Here is an 18,029-nt window from a genome sequence, read left to right as displayed (position 1 = left end):
AAAAAGTACTCCTCCTCCGCGCCTATTGTTCTTTCGTTCTAAAAAAATTTCTTTAAACCTCAGAGAAGGAGATTAGAATTTGATTCAAAATTTATTTTAGAACACGTCGTTAATTAAATTTAAAAAATTGTCAAAATTCTTCAAACTTCTAATATTCACGTGAATGACATTAAAACAATTTTTGCACTTTTCTGCTTTTTAAGCAGAAAAGTGCAAAAAATAGAATTTGCTTTACACAACTTTATCCAAATTTCATGTCACTTTGAAACAGCCTCCTAAATTTAACTACGTTTTTATACAATGTGCTCATTATCTCGAAAAAAAAACAACATCTAAGGAAGAGGGCGGGGGACCAGAAGGAATAATCAAACTAATAGACTTCCCCTATGTATCCTATTAAATCTTCCAGCCATTAGGCTGGAGAATTAATTTAAACTCTTTCCATTGCAGTGATAAGCTCATATCTTAGTTTTACTTGGAAACTTTTTTTACAAAAACTATTTTTTATTAAAAGAGTATAGAGCTTCTACAGCTCTAGATACTTTTCTACCATTTTAGTATAACATTTTTTTTTTTTTTTTTAAGATCTTCACTTCTAGCAAGGCCACAAGCAATCTCTAATTAAAGTTGGAAGTTACTGGAAGAGAAAAGATGAAGATTGTAGAGCAAGATAACGATTAACGGACGACTTAAAGGATTGCAAGTTAAATGAATCAGGAAAACAAGATGAAGAAAGCGAATTCCAAAGAGCTTCGAGGAAAAAAACTAGACGAATAAGCGTTTTCGGAGCAGTTAGAAACAGTCACAGAAAAAGGATGAGACTTAATTGAATGACGAGTAACACGAGAATGAATTTTAGTAGATGGCACAAGAGACGCTAGCTTTTTAGAGCAGAGTACATTATAGTATTTGTAGAAAAGAGAAAGAGAAGCAACATTACGACGATGTGATAATGGTTGGAGGTTGGCTGCAAAAGCAGGTCCAACTATGTTTACAATGCGTTTTTGCACCTTGTCTAAAAGAGAAAGGCCATCATTAGAAGAACCGCCCCAGATATCGCAACAGTATTCCATACAAGACCGGATTTGAAATATATAGAAATATAGAATAGAATCCGAAGTAAGAAAGTGTCGAGGTCGATAAAGAGATGCAACCTTAGCAGATGCTAATTTGCAACCGATTTGATATATGTTTTCCAAGAAAGATTGGAAGTAAGAGTTAATCCTAGAAAATGAAGAGTAGATGAATCATCAAGTACATTTCCGTTCATAAATATAGGAAGATATAAATTATTGCAATAACGATTGGCTGAAAAAAATTGAGTTAAATATGCCCCCTCCAAGCAATCAGAGAGTGTTGGTTTCTTATCAAGACAAGAATAAATGGTAGTATCATTAGCAAACAATGCCACCTTAGATGTGAGAATATCTGGAAGATTGATGATGTAAATTAAAAAGAGTATAGGGCCAAGGATAGAACCTTGAGGAACCCCTGAAGTTACAGAATAAGAAGAAGAGTACTGTCCGTCGAGGACAATTTTTATTCTACAATTAGAAAAGAAGGATTCAATAATTTTAAATATGTTGCCAGATACACCATAAGAAGAAAGCTCATGGAGTAGACCAGCATGCCAAACTTTATCAAAAGCTTTTGAAATGTTAAGAGCAATGGCCTTAACCTCTCCACCTTTATCTAATGTACGATAAAACCTATCAGTTATTACTGTTAGCAAATCAGCTGTAGAGCGAGAAGATCGAAATCCATATTGATGATCAGAAAGTAAGTTATTAGATTTAAGATGAGAAACTAAGTTTTTGTTAATTAAAGATTCAAAAACCTATCTTATGATAGGAAAAATACAAATAGGACGGTAGTTAGACAAATCAGATCGCTCTCCAGAATTTTTAAAGATAGGGATAACAGATGCTGCTTTCCAGCAGGCTGGAAATCAATACTCTGATAAGTACTTGTTGAATAGTTTTGAGAGTATATACGACAGCTCCGGAGAACACTTCTGCAAGATAATAACAGGTATGTTGTCCGGGCCACAATGCTGTAGAAGAGTCTAGACAGGAAATCACTTTAGAGACAGAAGCTGGAATGATACAAATGTCAAGCAATGGATCAACCTGTTTGTTGGCAATATCAGGTAGAACGCAACTAGTGGAATCAAAAGATGATATTGATGAAAAGTTTTTAGCAAACAATTCAGCTTTTGTCTTCAGGTGAGGTGACAAAGTCTGAACCATACAAGAGAGGTGGAATTAAAGATTTGCTCTTATTATTAATACTATTAAAGATTCTCCAGAAGTCACGAGAGCCTAATTTTTGAGATAAGATACAAAATTTTGGCTTTGGCGTTAGACAAACCTTTTTACAATGGTTTCTAGCAGTAATAAACAGACGTCTGTTTTCTGGAGAACTTTTTTGCTGATAGATAAGGAAGTAACGGTTTCGATTGGCAATAGCAGCAGCACAGAGAACAAAAGATTCCATGCCAGCCTGAATCCACGAAGTTATGTAAGAAGCACATTTGTCGACAGGAAGACAAAAGATTTCTACCCAAGGGCTATCACGAAGAAGATCATGGAAAGAGTCCCATTCAGCTTTAAGGTAGTTGTAAGAGGTACGATAATAGGGGGATTCAGGTCACCTAAGGGTGAATGTGGAGAAACTGAGCACTGACTAGGATCAGAAACAAGACATAAGTGGAGTAGAGAAGGTATATGATTTGGGTTGCCTGGAAAGTGAGTTAGAAAGTTGACTATTAGGGATTGAGAAAGGCATAAGCTGTGGGCTTTAATGCCTGCAGAATCACTAGAGCCAAGCCATTCAGAGTGGTGAGCATTAAAGTCACTGACAACAACAATATTAGCTGATGGATATAAAGAGAGGGCTTGGTCAATATGATCAAAAATAACATTAAAAAGAGTGCAGTCTTGAGATGAAGAAGAGCGATATAGAACAAAGAGAACAACAATAGAGTGAAGTGGTGCTAAATGAAAGCACATGAAAGAATAGTCTGTGGATTTAAACTTAGTTTCACGACAAATGGGTGAATTCTTACGAATGTAAATGCCCAGGCAAAGCATGTGACTATTGGAGTCTTTACGAATTAAAGGAAGATGGTTAATCAACACTAAGATTGCAAGATGAAACAACTGAACTCAAATTAGTCTCACAAAGAGCAAGTAGGTCTGGTAAACTTTGCAAGAGATAAGACTCAACAGAAGAAAAGTTACTTCGAAGATCACGAACATTAGTGAATGATAGGTTTAGAGAACTTGGTGATGATATGGCTTTTTGTGTTTTATAGTTTTTGGTACTTTATTCATTTTAAATTTGATTGAAGAGCTTGTCTCAAAGCATAGATAGTGCTCAGAACACTGTTTAGTAGCCCAAGCAATTGCCTCATTACTGTTAATAAACCCTAAGCCGTAACAAAAAGCTCCAAATGTGGCCTCCGCAATGCACACCAAAAGTACAAACAGGGACACCATTTATGCGCAACATGGCACTGTTAACACTGATATTTTTCAGCTGTTGATGGAATCAGCCTCTCTGAGAGCTACCACAAAGTTTGTGAAACCTAACTATCAGCCGGCCTCATAACCATAAAACTGAGTTTTAGAGCTGTACCCTCATTAGGAGATCATAGAATGAGTTGCCTAGTCATAAAAACAGAGACACAAGCAAAACCCATGCATTGAGTCAAGAAGATCCAGCATTCAACATCCTAAGCTGGAAACAATGTATTAAAAACACATCTGCGCCAGCCTAATAGATGAAGAAGGTGTGCGAGGCTGGTTAGCAGATAGAATTTGTTAACCCCTTAAGTCTTTGTCTAGGAGGCCTTCTACAAGACAGTAGCCGGATGCATTTAACATCTGCCCAAGATGAGTATTTTTATAGAGACACCATCTCTAGTCTTTACTCAACCAAGAGCCCCAAGGCAGGGTGTGTTTTAAGTCGGAGTTGGCATCTCCTCGTCTTTTCCTAAAAAGGCGTATCCTACAAGGCAGCAGGACATGAAGCAGATTGTACTAGGTTACATGTTACCAGTAGCATGATAACCTGAACTGACCTGTAACAGTATTTAACTAATAACAATTTGATGACCTCTATATAAACATATTTCAATAATAAATATATAAACCAACAAATGATTGTTTCGCCCAATATCAGGGCTCATCAGTATGTCTTGGAACATATTTCATTCCAGACATGGACAATCGGAAATAGAAAAATTAATATTGGAAAAGAGAATGACACAAATACAAATAGATTTATATACATAGTCAAATAAAAGATTATATGTATTTTTATATTACAAGATTAAAGAAAATTTTTTTTCAGTGTTTGCCAGAACAATGACCATTAATCATATATATAATCCCAAACAAAAGTTTGGGGTTACATATAAACCATTCTGCTAAGGACACCATTGATGTCATAGTCTTCCAAGGGGTTTCCATGCATATTTGTTAGCTGTTATACGAAGAGCGGTGATAATGGAAAAGAATTTTTTAATATAAAGTAGTTAGTGTGTGTTAGAATAAACAGCATAAACACTAATCATTGAAATAAAGTCGTCAATTTTTTATAAAAAATTTGTTAATAACATTATTAATACAAGAAACAATTACTTGATGGATATACATTAATGCAAAACCGTTAAGTCGATCTTCTGATATTGTTGTTCTTGTACAGAAAAACTACTCTCACATTAAGTATCTTTAAGCTATATTATTATTTTCAAATCCAGGAAATAATATTGATTTAAGAGTTAAGGATATTGTTAATGATGCTTCGTAGCAGCTATTTTGAAAATTATATATATAGATATATATATATATATATATATATATATATATATATATATATATATATATATATATATATATATATATATATATATATATATATATATATATATATATTATATATATATATATCATTTCTGATAATAACAAATTTATTTTTAAGAGCTGTAATAAGGTGCAAACCGTCTAAGACATCGATAGTTTTTGATTGCAGTAACAGAGTAACAGGTAAAGTAAAATCAAAGACACGTGCTGCGAGAAATAAAGTAAAATTTAAATTGAAAAATTCTAATGGAATTTTAAAAAGTAGAAGATATATTTTGTGTGTCTTTGTTAGCAGAACTCTCAGGGAAAGCCATGATACATAAAGCATGGAAAATTGATGAATAATGTTCAAGAAAAGTGTTTAAACCATCTATGCGCTCAATCCACCTAGTTCTACAAACATTCTTAAATTTTTCTTATGCGTTTGAGGTTCAAGCTCTAAAATAAGCTTCTAAAAAATTTATCTATTTTCTGAATAATTAATTCTGAATAATTAGAAAAATCCTCTAAGACAAGTTGGGCATTACACGATTCACAAACAAATAAGTTCTGTCGATGGCTATGACAATGTGTATACAGAGCCTTTGAATTTATAATTAGAACCTGAGCAGAAAGACCATTTATATACTCACAGAAAGAACTGGTTTCATTATATCCTAAACCCCTACAGTTTTTGATATGAAGATTAAAGTTGCTTACACAATTAACACAGATTAACTTATGGTACTAAAATAAAAAAAGATAATTATTTTTGAAGAAAAAGTAAAGTGACTTACCTCAGAGTAATACAATGCTTTTTATTGTTTTTTAAATAAGACGGGATACAAACTTCTGCACATATATTTCTTCTTATTGTGCCATCATAGTGGCACAATAAAAAGATGTTGATATTGGCAAAGCGACTTAAAAGATCTTTTTTATTAACCATTTTTGTTATTGTTATTAATAAATTTATCCAAAAAAGTTTCATAAAACATATTTACAAGATCATCAATTAACAAAATCCTCAAACAAGATTGTCGGTTTTTTATTTTTTTTGTATCGATTAAGTTATAGGCCATGCTTAGACAGTAAAATTTGAAAATTCTATGTTACGATTTAAATGAAATACTTTGTTGTATATTTGCAACCAATCAAAAGACTGTATTGTTTACACTTCAATTTTTAAAAAAGTTTTATTTTTAAACGATTCAGATTGCTACTTTTAGAAGCGTAAACCTTTTATCAAGCATATTACCTTTTACCTGATTTTCTCATATCCTGCAAAGTTTAATTTACATTAGCAAGTTTTATAAAATAATTTTCTCATATCCTCCAACATGAGCTATTTTTATAAAACGATTTTTGCAACCTCTGCAAAGCATAGTTTCCACTGTGAACTTTTTCCTGATAGTATTTTCTAATAAAATATAACACAAATATAATGATCGGCAATTCGTATTAAGCGGGTGTTTGACGTCATAGTACCAATATTTATATTTATTTTTTTTACCACGTCACTTGCAGCATTTGACGAGGTTTAAATCCGCCTCTGATATACTTTGTTTTAAGATGGCTGTGATTATTTTATTATACACAACTTTAGCGAATTTACCCTATGCTCGTAGATCTTTAGCTTGTCGGAAAAGTTGTTTGCGAATACTAGTTGTCTGCTCGCTGAAATCTTCGTTTACATACATGTTTTCCTTCCTTAATTTCTTTTTTTTGTATTTTTCGAGAATGTTTTCACGACCTTTAAAATTGAGAAACTTGACAACAATAGCTCGCTTTCTACGCTTACCTTCTTCGTGTTCTCTACTTCCAGCACGATGCGTTCTTTCAATTTGTGTATCCTCTTTAATATCGGTTTTTCTCTCAGTAGATTCTCAATCAATCTCGTCTATAATCTCAGCAATATTCTCGTCAATTATTTCAGCAATAATCATCGGCAATAATCTCGGTAATAAGGCAAAATGTGTCTTCTTCTTGCTCCAGCCATTAATTTTGACATATGTTTATGCTATGTAAACACTTTTTAACAGCGAAGTAAACAACACACAAAATTTTTTTTTGTTTTCTTGGTATAAAATCTTCTTTATCTTTGTCTTTTCCATAGCATGGTTTCATGATGGGTCTGGTATAAACAATAAAAAAGAAGGTGGATTTTGTTATTGACTTTAGATATTTTAGACTTCCTTAATAAAATTGCGTTTAATAACTTGTGATCTTTTATTAGGAGATTTACTAAACTATAAATTAATTTCTTTATATATATATATATATATATGTATATATATATATATATATATATATATATATATATATATATATATATATATATACATACATATATATGTATATATATATGTATGTATATGTATCCATACATATATATATATATATATATATATATGTATATATATATATATATGTATATATATATATATATATATATATATATATATATATATATATATATATATATATATATATATATATATATATATATATGTATATATACATATAATTTCAATAAATAATTATATAAACTATATATACACGGAAATATATAAACTAACACGGAAAAATCTTGTTATTATACATAAATTTATAAAAGTGTTATTTACCGTACCAAAATACCAAACAGCAAAAATTCAAAATTATTCCCAAAATATTAGCATCAAAATATCTTAAAAAACAGTTATCTTTAATAAAAATACAAATCCCCGCAAAAAGTTCTTGGGTATTAAGAGAAATAAAATAAATCGTAAACTCACTGCTAAGGCCTACACAAAATTTCCAGCCCTCCGTGACAAGCTCACAAAACAAATAGACGCATTCACCACAAGAGCCATAGCCGCTGAACGCCAAATAGGCAACCAGAAGACCGAACTAGCAAATGTGAACTCTATTATAAACACCCGGAACTTAACAATCGCAAACTTGAAAGCCATCATAACACAATACGGCACCAACACACATGCAGGTACAACACTAACAGCTACCATGTAGAACTAACAGCCACCATGTGGAACCAGGTTGTTAGCAAGAACTCTAAAACTCCCAAAAAAGACCAACAAAAAGTCAACATAATAGGTACCATTGCTAAAGAATTTAAAGAACGCAAAAACCGATCGAAGAACATCGTCATCCACGGAATAAGGAAATCAATTTCATCCGATCAGTACTCGAACTTATCGGGGCTAACAAAGACAATTACCTTACTTTTTCCCGCCTTACACCTCGCGACTCTGCGGGTAACCCAATCAAAACGGGACCGCAAGTCATCACACTTCCTAATGAAAGCGACCGCAACCATATACTGACATTGTCCAGCTTGCTCTTTTGACCTAGCGAACCTAGCTAACTATACCACACTCTTTGTTAACCCCAACTTAACGGCAGTCGAAAAGAACTTAGCATGGCAACTAAGCACTGAATAAAAAAAACAAAACGCATCTCTACCGGCAAAAGCAATAAGATTGTTCGTAATACGAGGCAACAAGATCAAAGAAATTACCAAAACCAGATATCCACTAATCAATCAATGTCTGCAATTGACCACACCAATAAACGTCCTAGCACTCAACTGCAAACCATCTTTCAATACCCAGTACGCTCCTGTACCCAACTCAACAAATACTAAATGGCCAACGAACTCAACATCAAACAACCACAACAGACAAAATACGGCAACATCAATAGCCAAAAATCTTTTCCGACAAGCCAAAAACTAAAACTACAACAACCAACACAACCAAAAGCGAAGCAAGAACAACTTATCTACTGGGTTAATAACTCTTGCTCACTTAATGGTCACATAATTGATGAACTGAGAGCTAAAATTACCTCAATAGACACTTTACTTCTACCACACATAATTTTGATTGCCAAAACTTGGTTTATCCACAAATCCAACACAAAAATAGCTGGGTACCAACTGTTTAAAAAAACAGAATCGGAAGATGAGGAGGGGTGTCCATCTACACAAAGGAAAGCCTCGATTATTCTTTCACCAAAATTGACCAACTTAACCGCAACACTATTAAGCAAGTCTAGATCAAATTAAAATTTTACGACAAATCAATTCTTATAGGCTGTCTCTACCGCCCTCACGACGTGAACGACTCACGACTCACGACGTTAACGACATGAACGTTCGATGATATAATAAGCTCAATAAGCACTGCTTCTGACAAATGCAACTCAATTGGCTGCTCAACCTTACTTGCGTAAGACAACTTCAACTTCAGCAACACTGTGTATTTAAATGTTGACGTAGGAGGTGGCATCGCGACTGTTGCATACGTACAAAACGATTGGCCAACAGATAGCAAATTTCAATACTGGGGCAAATTTATCGCAGCCAGCCGAATAAACAAGCCAACTCTACGCGAACAGCATAAAAAAGCAGGCAAAGCAGTAAATAAACTAGTTAAATCAGCTGTTCTTGCTAAAGAAATGGAACTGGTAAATAATAGCAGGCATGACTCAAAAATCATCACTCATCCGTCAACTTGATACAACTAATAATCAAACCACAACAGATTCTAAAGTAATCTGCAACACACAAAACGAATATTTCCATTCAGTTTTTGAAATCGAGCCGCTTGGGTCTATACCAACATTCAACACTCGTTCTACTAGCATAAATCAACCGACCACACTTGCATCATTCGAATCCGTCAAAGAAAAACTGTCGAACCTAAACAAAACCGAACCAATGGGCTTCGACAGCATTCACCCACGCGTCCTGAAATAATGTGCTGCAGGCTTTGCTATCCCACTAAGCATTATATCCTTTGAATCGCTCAAGCTGGCGAAGTACTGTCTTAATGAAAGAAAGCCGAAATTACTCCTATCTTCATAAAGGCTGCAATTCGAACCTCTTAAACTATCGACCTATTTCACGTACTTCTGTCCCTTGCAAGGTCCCTTGCATACCTACTCGAAACTTGCGACATCTTGACTAAAGCTGCCCGTAAGGGTTATCCAACCGATATCATATTCACAGACTTTGCTAAAACATTCGACAAAGTTCCGCACCGTCGTCTACTGCATAAGCTAAAATCTTACGGAGTGTCAGACAGTTGCACGATTGGATTAAGAGTTGGCTAACCGACCGCCTACAACGCGTAACCATTGGTAAAAATAAATTTGAATAGAAAAAAGTCTCTAGCGGTGTGCCACAAGGATCTGTCCTTGGAACACTTCTGTTCCTTATCTACATTAACAATTTGCCAGACAAAATACTATAAAATATAAAATAATCGGAATTATAGAATGAAACCATGACATCATAAAACTCCAAGACAACATTAACGAAGCAGTGAAGTGGTTGCACACATAGCTCATGTCATTTAATGTCGACAAGAGCAAAGTCATGCACAATGGGCGCAGCAATAACAAAAAATTGAATGCGAATTTTACAATGAATAACCTGGACGGCCAACTGCACCAGTTATCATGCACGTCATCTGAGCGAGACCTAGGTGTTTTTATGACTAGCAATCTAAAAGTTAAAAGTTAAAAAACAAGTCTACGTGGCTGCAATATCTGGCAATCGAATGCTTTGCAGGCTCAAGATGGTTTTTCAAGGTTAAAGTTCTGCATTATGGCGCACACTGTATATTTCGTAAGTTCGCCCACACATAGAATTTGCAGTACAAGCCGTTTTTAACTCAAGACATATATTTTTGAAAATTTTTTTTTATACCAATTAAAATTAATTAAACTAACAATAGTATAATTACCTGAATAAAGGCTATTCAAAAAAATTAAAGTAAATAGCATAAAGCAATCGTAAAATTTTTTTGAGAGATCGTGGTATAATATATATATATACATATATATATATATATATATATATATATATATATATATATATATATATATATATATATATATATATATATATATATATATATATATATATGTATATATATATATATATATATATATATATATATATATATTTATATATATATCATCCGTTATATATATATGACAAAAAAAAAAATCTGGGTTATAAATTCCCCACAAATTTATGGTATAGTTGGGTGTCTGTTTTGATCACCAAATAAACCAATTAAAAGCTTGCAGTGAAACGAACAAGATTAGAAAAATATCAAAAAAGTTGCGTGTCATTGACTAACAGATTTTTTTGCTTATAAATAATGAATATCATTTGCATTAATAAAAGTGTTTTTTCTTAAAAAGAAAAAGAAAATGAATTTTTTAAAACAATAAAAAAATTAGATTGATATAACAAATATTTGTGGAGATAACTAACAAATAAAAACGCGCCATTCTTTTTAAGATATCCGTTATATATATGCATTAGCTATTAATATCAAACATCTTTTTATCAGAAAACAAAGTTCATGTTGTATTTTTTCCGAAACTGTTTTGTACCCAATTTGCAAACATAGTTCTTTAGGTCTTTTGAATCAGTAAATAATGATTCTGTCTTTTTTATGTATGCCCAACAATGTAAAGCACTTTAAAGTATTGGATAAACGTGTTCCTTCGAAGTTTAAATTTCTTCGGCTATGCTCTGAGGCAAGTCTTTTTCTTCTGATTTAAACGGGCTTTTATTTTATGAATATTTGTTTTTGTATGTGCAAATTTGTGGTGGACAAGGTGATTGGTAATATTTGATAGCATCTTTATCCTTGATTATTTTGCACGATCTTTTGACTGTACGAAAAGTGACTGAACCGTTTAAATATTTACAAATCTTTGATGCTATGTCTCCTTTTTTAATACTTAAAAAGTACTAATTTTTCATGTCAATATTTTTAAATTATTTTTTAAGATTGCATAGTAACACGTGCTGGTTTCTATTACCCTTATTGGTTAAAAATGTACTAATATTAGAAGTTAAATCAAAATTTCATATAAATGTCGAATGTAGAACGAAAAAAATGCGCTTCACTTTAAAAACTAAATAATAATAAACATATAAGTTATAAAGTTATGCTTACGTTTCACGTAAAATGCTTTAAAACTGCACAAAATTAATTTTTTTTTGTATTGAATTTATAAGTTAAATAATTATTTTAAGTGCACTTGTTAATGTGCATTTTATTTTTATTAAGCGACTTAATAAATTCCATAGATTTTTGATCATTTATTTACATTTGTCAGACGTTTTTAATGTATTTTCGAGTAATTTCGTGTAAAGTTTTTTAAAAAACCGATAAATGTAAAAAGAAAAAAATCATAAGCTTGCATGAATAAATCATATTAAAATGTATTCTAGTTGATTCACTGAAATAAATTGCAGTAATTCGAATTTAATGTAAAAAGTCACTAAAAAAAAGTTACTCGAAAACTCGATTAGTTTTATTCGTTTAAATTTGCTCAAAACAAATCTTACAAAAAAAGATCATAGTTTAAGCGCGTTTATGACCTGGTTTCGTTACCTGGTTTCTACTGATGTAATTGACACATTCCTACTAATTCGCACAAAAGGGCTCAACAAGTGCAAAAAAATAAAGTTTTACAATCAGTAATCATTAGCAATTTTATAAAAATTGAGGACATGAACAAAAAGCGCATTGTTTGAAAAAATTAAATAAAAATAAAATATTTAAAATGCATTTTTAAAATAACCTATTTATATATATTATAGGCACTTTAAAATTATTTTCTCATTAGAAAAGATAGCGGCAAACCTACAATTAAAGAACCACTGAAAGAAAATTCGGAACTTTTAATAAACTTCAGCTTTATAAAAACAAACCAATACTAATAACTCGCTCAAGCGAGTTGTTTTTTGAACAAAAGAATTGAGTTAGATTATGGGTTCTATAGGGTTAAAGGGCAGTCCTACCCTAAAAAAACACTTGGACAAGATGGACCAGAGACTCTTTTATAAATTACCACCAAAAAATATTTTGTAACGCCTTTTTTCATTTGTGTCAAATATCCAGTTTTGAAGCAATTCTGCCCCATTGGGCGTCGTTACGAAAGATTTATAAGCGGGGATGAAGGTTTTTTTTTAAAGAAGGTTTTCGAACCAGATTTTTTCTTTTGTTGTTTAAAATAATTTTCAATAATTTTTTTTTTATTAAAGAAATTATATTTTGGAAACTTCTTATGGCACAAACTTTTTTAAATTTCCAATTTAAAAAAATTTGTATCACTGAGGTGTTTTCTTGCTTTGGGGAACTAAGCAAGTAGATAATATATAAGATATTGAATTTTTTTTTTAATAAATGTTATAAATCTTTTTTTTTTTTTTTTTAGCATAATAAAAAGAGTTTATGAAAGTCTTAAAAAGTAAAAGAAAAGCAGAGAAGGACCAAGAAGCCAAAAAAATAACTAATTTAAAAAAAAAAAAATTACTTGATGCTTTTTTTACAAAAGTGGAATCCAAAAAAATAGCTTTTTTGTATTCGACAGCTTCAGAAGAGGAAGAAACCAAGTTTCTCAAAATCAAATTGAAATATCTGCATCGAGATTAGGAGTATAATTTAATTGTTCAAAAATGTCAATGTTTTGGAAACAAAAATAGACTTGCAATTAAATAGAGGTAACGGTATTGAATTATTAGGTTGCCTATCTAATGAAGATATTTCCCTGATAGAGCATAGACCAAAAATATTCAACACTTAAATGACAAATTTCAAGCACCAAAACAACATTACAAATAACATGATTGATTCTGCTCAAAATCACTTTTTATTGGAGAAAGAGCGAATGGTGCGAAATGTATTTGTGAATGGGTAAGTTTTTTGCCTTGTGTGTAAAGTTTTTAAGGTTTCCAATTACTACCTTGCAACAAATGGATTGAATAATTGGAAAAATGTGGTGTAGTTTTTAAAAAGCAATGAAAAATCATGCTAGCATAGAGAGGCTTTAATGGCTTCGATTTGGTTCGCAAAAGCGATTATACATTAGATAATTAATTAGTAAAAGAAATAAGAAGTGGACAGAAATATTGGCGAATAATTATGAAACGATTAGTAGCAGTTAACTGTACATAAGTAAAAAAAAATCTTGCATTTAGAGGATCAAACGAAGCGTTTGACGAAGAGTATAATGGAAATTTTATTGGTCTTTTTATGAAAATAAAAAAGACCATTAAAATCTTTCTTTTTTTTCAATGAAAATAATTCCATATTTTAGGTCCTCGAAATGCTATTGAAAACTCTGTACATTTATTTAATTTATTTTGCAATTTAAAGAAATTTGATTGATTTGTTCTTAGGAAATACTTTTCATTTACACTTTTTTCAAACTTACAAATAAAATGTGAGGTTATTTGTATATTTATACCTGAAATTTAAGTGTTGATAAATATTGCATAAAAATTCAGCAGTTTTAATGTCTCTCATTAAGGGTTTAGTGTGCTCCCCTCGCTTTTCTTGTATATAAATCTACACGCATGTTATTGAACACAAAGTATTTTTTTAAGTTTGTAGATTGCCATGTAATATTAGCATAATTAGTAAAACGATGTAAAATGTAATATTAGCATAATTAGTAAAACAATTAAAGAAAGTTTATTAATTTAAGACAGCGTTGGCCAGAATTTCGGATGCGAGAGCCGCATATAAATAATGACGTGTGCCGAAGAGCCGTTGTTATGCCAACTTCATCTTTAAAAATAATAATTGGCGAATGTAAATTTAGATTTTTTATGCATCAATATTTGCTATTTTATACATCAATATCTGCTATAATATAAGCTATTCTTTAAATGTAAACTTGGCTACATAAAATCTGATTTCTTTTAATTCACACAAGAAAACCATTTGTAGAAAAAATTGAGAAAGCATCTCCAAATCATAATTTTTTATTGAATTAACACAATTACAACAACCATAAATTTCCTTGTAAAAGTAATTGTAAGCAAGAAAAAATCTAAAGATAAAAAGGTTTCTTTGAGAAAAAAAAATATTTTAATGTATTTGAATTAAACTTGCTTTTATTCGAATTGAACTTGCTTATAACCACTTAGCATAAGTTACTAAAAACTGCAAAATATCAAATAAATAAACGAATACGCAATAAAAAAAAATTTCAATGAATTTCAATTAAATTCAAATTACTTTTATTTTTACAATTGAAAAAATCTTTTCATCATTCAGCAAAAAATTAGACATAACAAAGATAATTGTTTTTATAACATCAATTATTTTTTGTATAAGACCATTAGAGAATTCTTCTTGTATGATAACTTGCATAATTTACTATAAATTTATTAGGCACTAAGATTTTCAACACTACTGGTAAGTTTTTTAAAATCTGGTTTCAAGCTTGTAGTTGATATTCTAAGCAACTGTAACAAATGTTGACTAGTTAGATTGGCACGATACTTTGATTTAATAAATTTCATAGTCAAATATAAAGATTCACATGTATATGTTGAACCAAAAATGAAATAAGTTTTATACTAATCCTTTTTAGTTGAGGATACTTAACTCCAAGAACCATTTTCCAAAAATCTAAAAAGCTAATGTTTTATGCAGCATTTGAAGATTTTGATCTTCTTGGAGATCTAGTAATTCTATTTCAAATTGAGATGTTTCTTTAAGTATATTTTTTAGTTTTGGACAACCATCACTAATAATATCAATTAAAAAAGGGTTTACTAAAAATGCTAATGATGAATTAAGAGCATACAAATCTTTAAACCTGTTTTGAAGTTCTTCAGATAAATTCTGTAGTTTTTCCCAGTATGATTCAATCTTATGACCATCATACTGAATTATAGGATTAGGATTATGAATCATCTTCTTCATTTGAGGAAAATGATTAAAAGTTTTTAAGGTAAGATCTTTCTGAAATAGAGCAATTTTTATTTTGAAAACTCAATATAGTCTAAGCAAGATCAGATATATTTTTTTTGAAAGCCACTTTACAGCACAGTAAAACGAAAAGTCACTTGGTTTGTCCGCAAGATCCAATTCACTAATGAAATTTTTAAACTGTCTGTGATTTTTTGCATTAGATTGAATATAATCCCGAGCATGATTTAAAAACAATTGGAAAATTAAAATGTTTTGCAGCAAAATGTTCTTGAGGAACCACACAATGAACTGGGATAAACTCTGGATACGTAGGATCACTCTTTAGTAAATCCATAAGCCAAATGTGTTTTCCAACCATCGCTGCTGTGCCATCTGTAGCAAAACTAACAAGCTTGTTCTTAGGAGCATTGGCTTTCACCAGAACAGTGTCAAGGGCTTCCTTTAAATCAATTCCACGAGCTGTGTCTTTTGGCTCTACTAAATCTAGCAACTCTTCTTTCACAAGTACATCTGATGTTACATATCTAACAAATAATGCCATTTGAGATTTATCTTGAATATCTGTTGATTCATCCAATGCTCGATTTTATTTTTTCTATGACATGAATTTATTGGGTATTCTTCAGAAAAACACATATGTTTTGTTTTATAGTGACGTTTAACATTACATGTCTTATTATGAGCAAGTTCAGTATTGCAAATTAAACACATAGGTTTATTTTCTTTTTCAATAAATGCATATTTTTCTGTCCAATCAACATGAAATGATCTGTTTTCATCTTTAATTTTTCTTTTCTTACTTTTATAATTAAGTGCTTTATTGTCACCTTTTGCTATATCCATTTTTCAAACAGTATGTCTTCCGGCTATGTATAATTAAAGTTTTTATAAGTAAATCAATAAAACTCTCGAGAAGAGCCGCATGCCGCCCGCGAGCCGCAATGACGTTTTACGAGTCGCAATTTGGCTATCCCTGATTTAAGATATAGTATATTAACATAAGGACAAAATCGGTACTCTTTTTCATCTGCGGCATGGTAAGAGCAAGACGTGTTTATCAAAAAAATTTACAATAAAAAGTTACAATGATAAATATTGAAAAACTAATAACCACCAAACTGGAAGAACAAAAAAAAAGTATTCTTAGTGAAACTATCAACCTTTTATAAAAACAGGAAAAGATATTCAGCGATATTATAAGTGTTAATCTAAAAATAATAACAGATCGGCTTGACAAACTTGAAAACGAGTTCAATAAAAGCAAATTGAAGGTTATAATAATTGAAAAAGACATCAATGATATAAAAGAAAGTATCAACTTTCAGGAAGAAAATTTCTTAAAAAAAATTTCGGAAACTAACAGTCTGATGGCCATGGAAATTAACAATTTAAAAAAATATATATTGACCTTGAAAATCGTTCACGCCGTAATAACCTAAGGATTGATGGCTTAACTGAGCTGCCCATGGAATCTTGGAATGACTGTGCAAAGAAAGTTAAAGATTTATTTAGAAACAAACTTGGAATCTCTGAAGACGTAATCATAGAAAGAGCTCACCGCATTGGGAAAACTAATGAAAATAAATCTCCAAGAACTATAATTATTAAACTACTAGACTTTCAAAATAAAAATAAAATCTTAACGCTATCAAAAAAACTCAAAGGAATCGGAATATTCATTGAGGACTATGCGAACGAAACGATGGAAATAAGAAAAAAGCTTTATGAAAATGTTAAAAGATTTCGAAAGGAAGGTAAATTTGCTGTTATCAAATGAAGAGCAGTTTTCCAAAACTTGTTAAGTCCATTTTTGTAGTTTTGAGATATTTAGGTTTTTTTGTTTATGAAAAAACTAAAACTCACATGTAAATTTTTATAAGTTGAAAACATTCAAATTACATACACTTCATTTATAATTAAGCTTTGGTAAATCTTTGTTTATTATAAGCCACTTTTTTAGCCCTATAAAATGTGTTGATTTTACCAAAACTGTGTAAGTCCATGTGACTTAACAAGTTTTGGTTGAACTATAAAATGTACTAGGTAAAAAACTCTTCTATAACTGTTGGTTGTTGTGTTGTAACATCTTTTAATTTTACATAAAGTAAGTATTGTCTTTAAAAAATAACTGAACTTAGACTAAAGCCCTTTAATGATAATCTTAATTGAAGATAATCACATTAAACTTTTTATTTGTATTTATTTACAGTCATTTATTCTTCAAATGCAGTGATTGAAAGCTTAATATTATTACAAAATACTTAATTTTAAACAACATTATTACAGAATAACATTAATAACAACAATATACAATAATTTAAATCTCCAATATATTATTTTTGGCTTTTTATTGAAAAATTTTCCAAAACACACTAAACAAGAACACTAACAGTTGCAATAAAATATAAAGTATCTACAT

Source organism: Hydra vulgaris, chromosome 08 (assembly GCF_038396675.1).
Source record: "Hydra vulgaris chromosome 08, alternate assembly HydraT2T_AEP".
Classification (NCBI taxonomy): Eukaryota; Metazoa; Cnidaria; class Hydrozoa; order Anthoathecata; family Hydridae; genus Hydra; species Hydra vulgaris.
The sequence above is the reverse complement of the archived record's forward strand: the minus strand, read 5'-3'. Positions refer to the sequence as shown.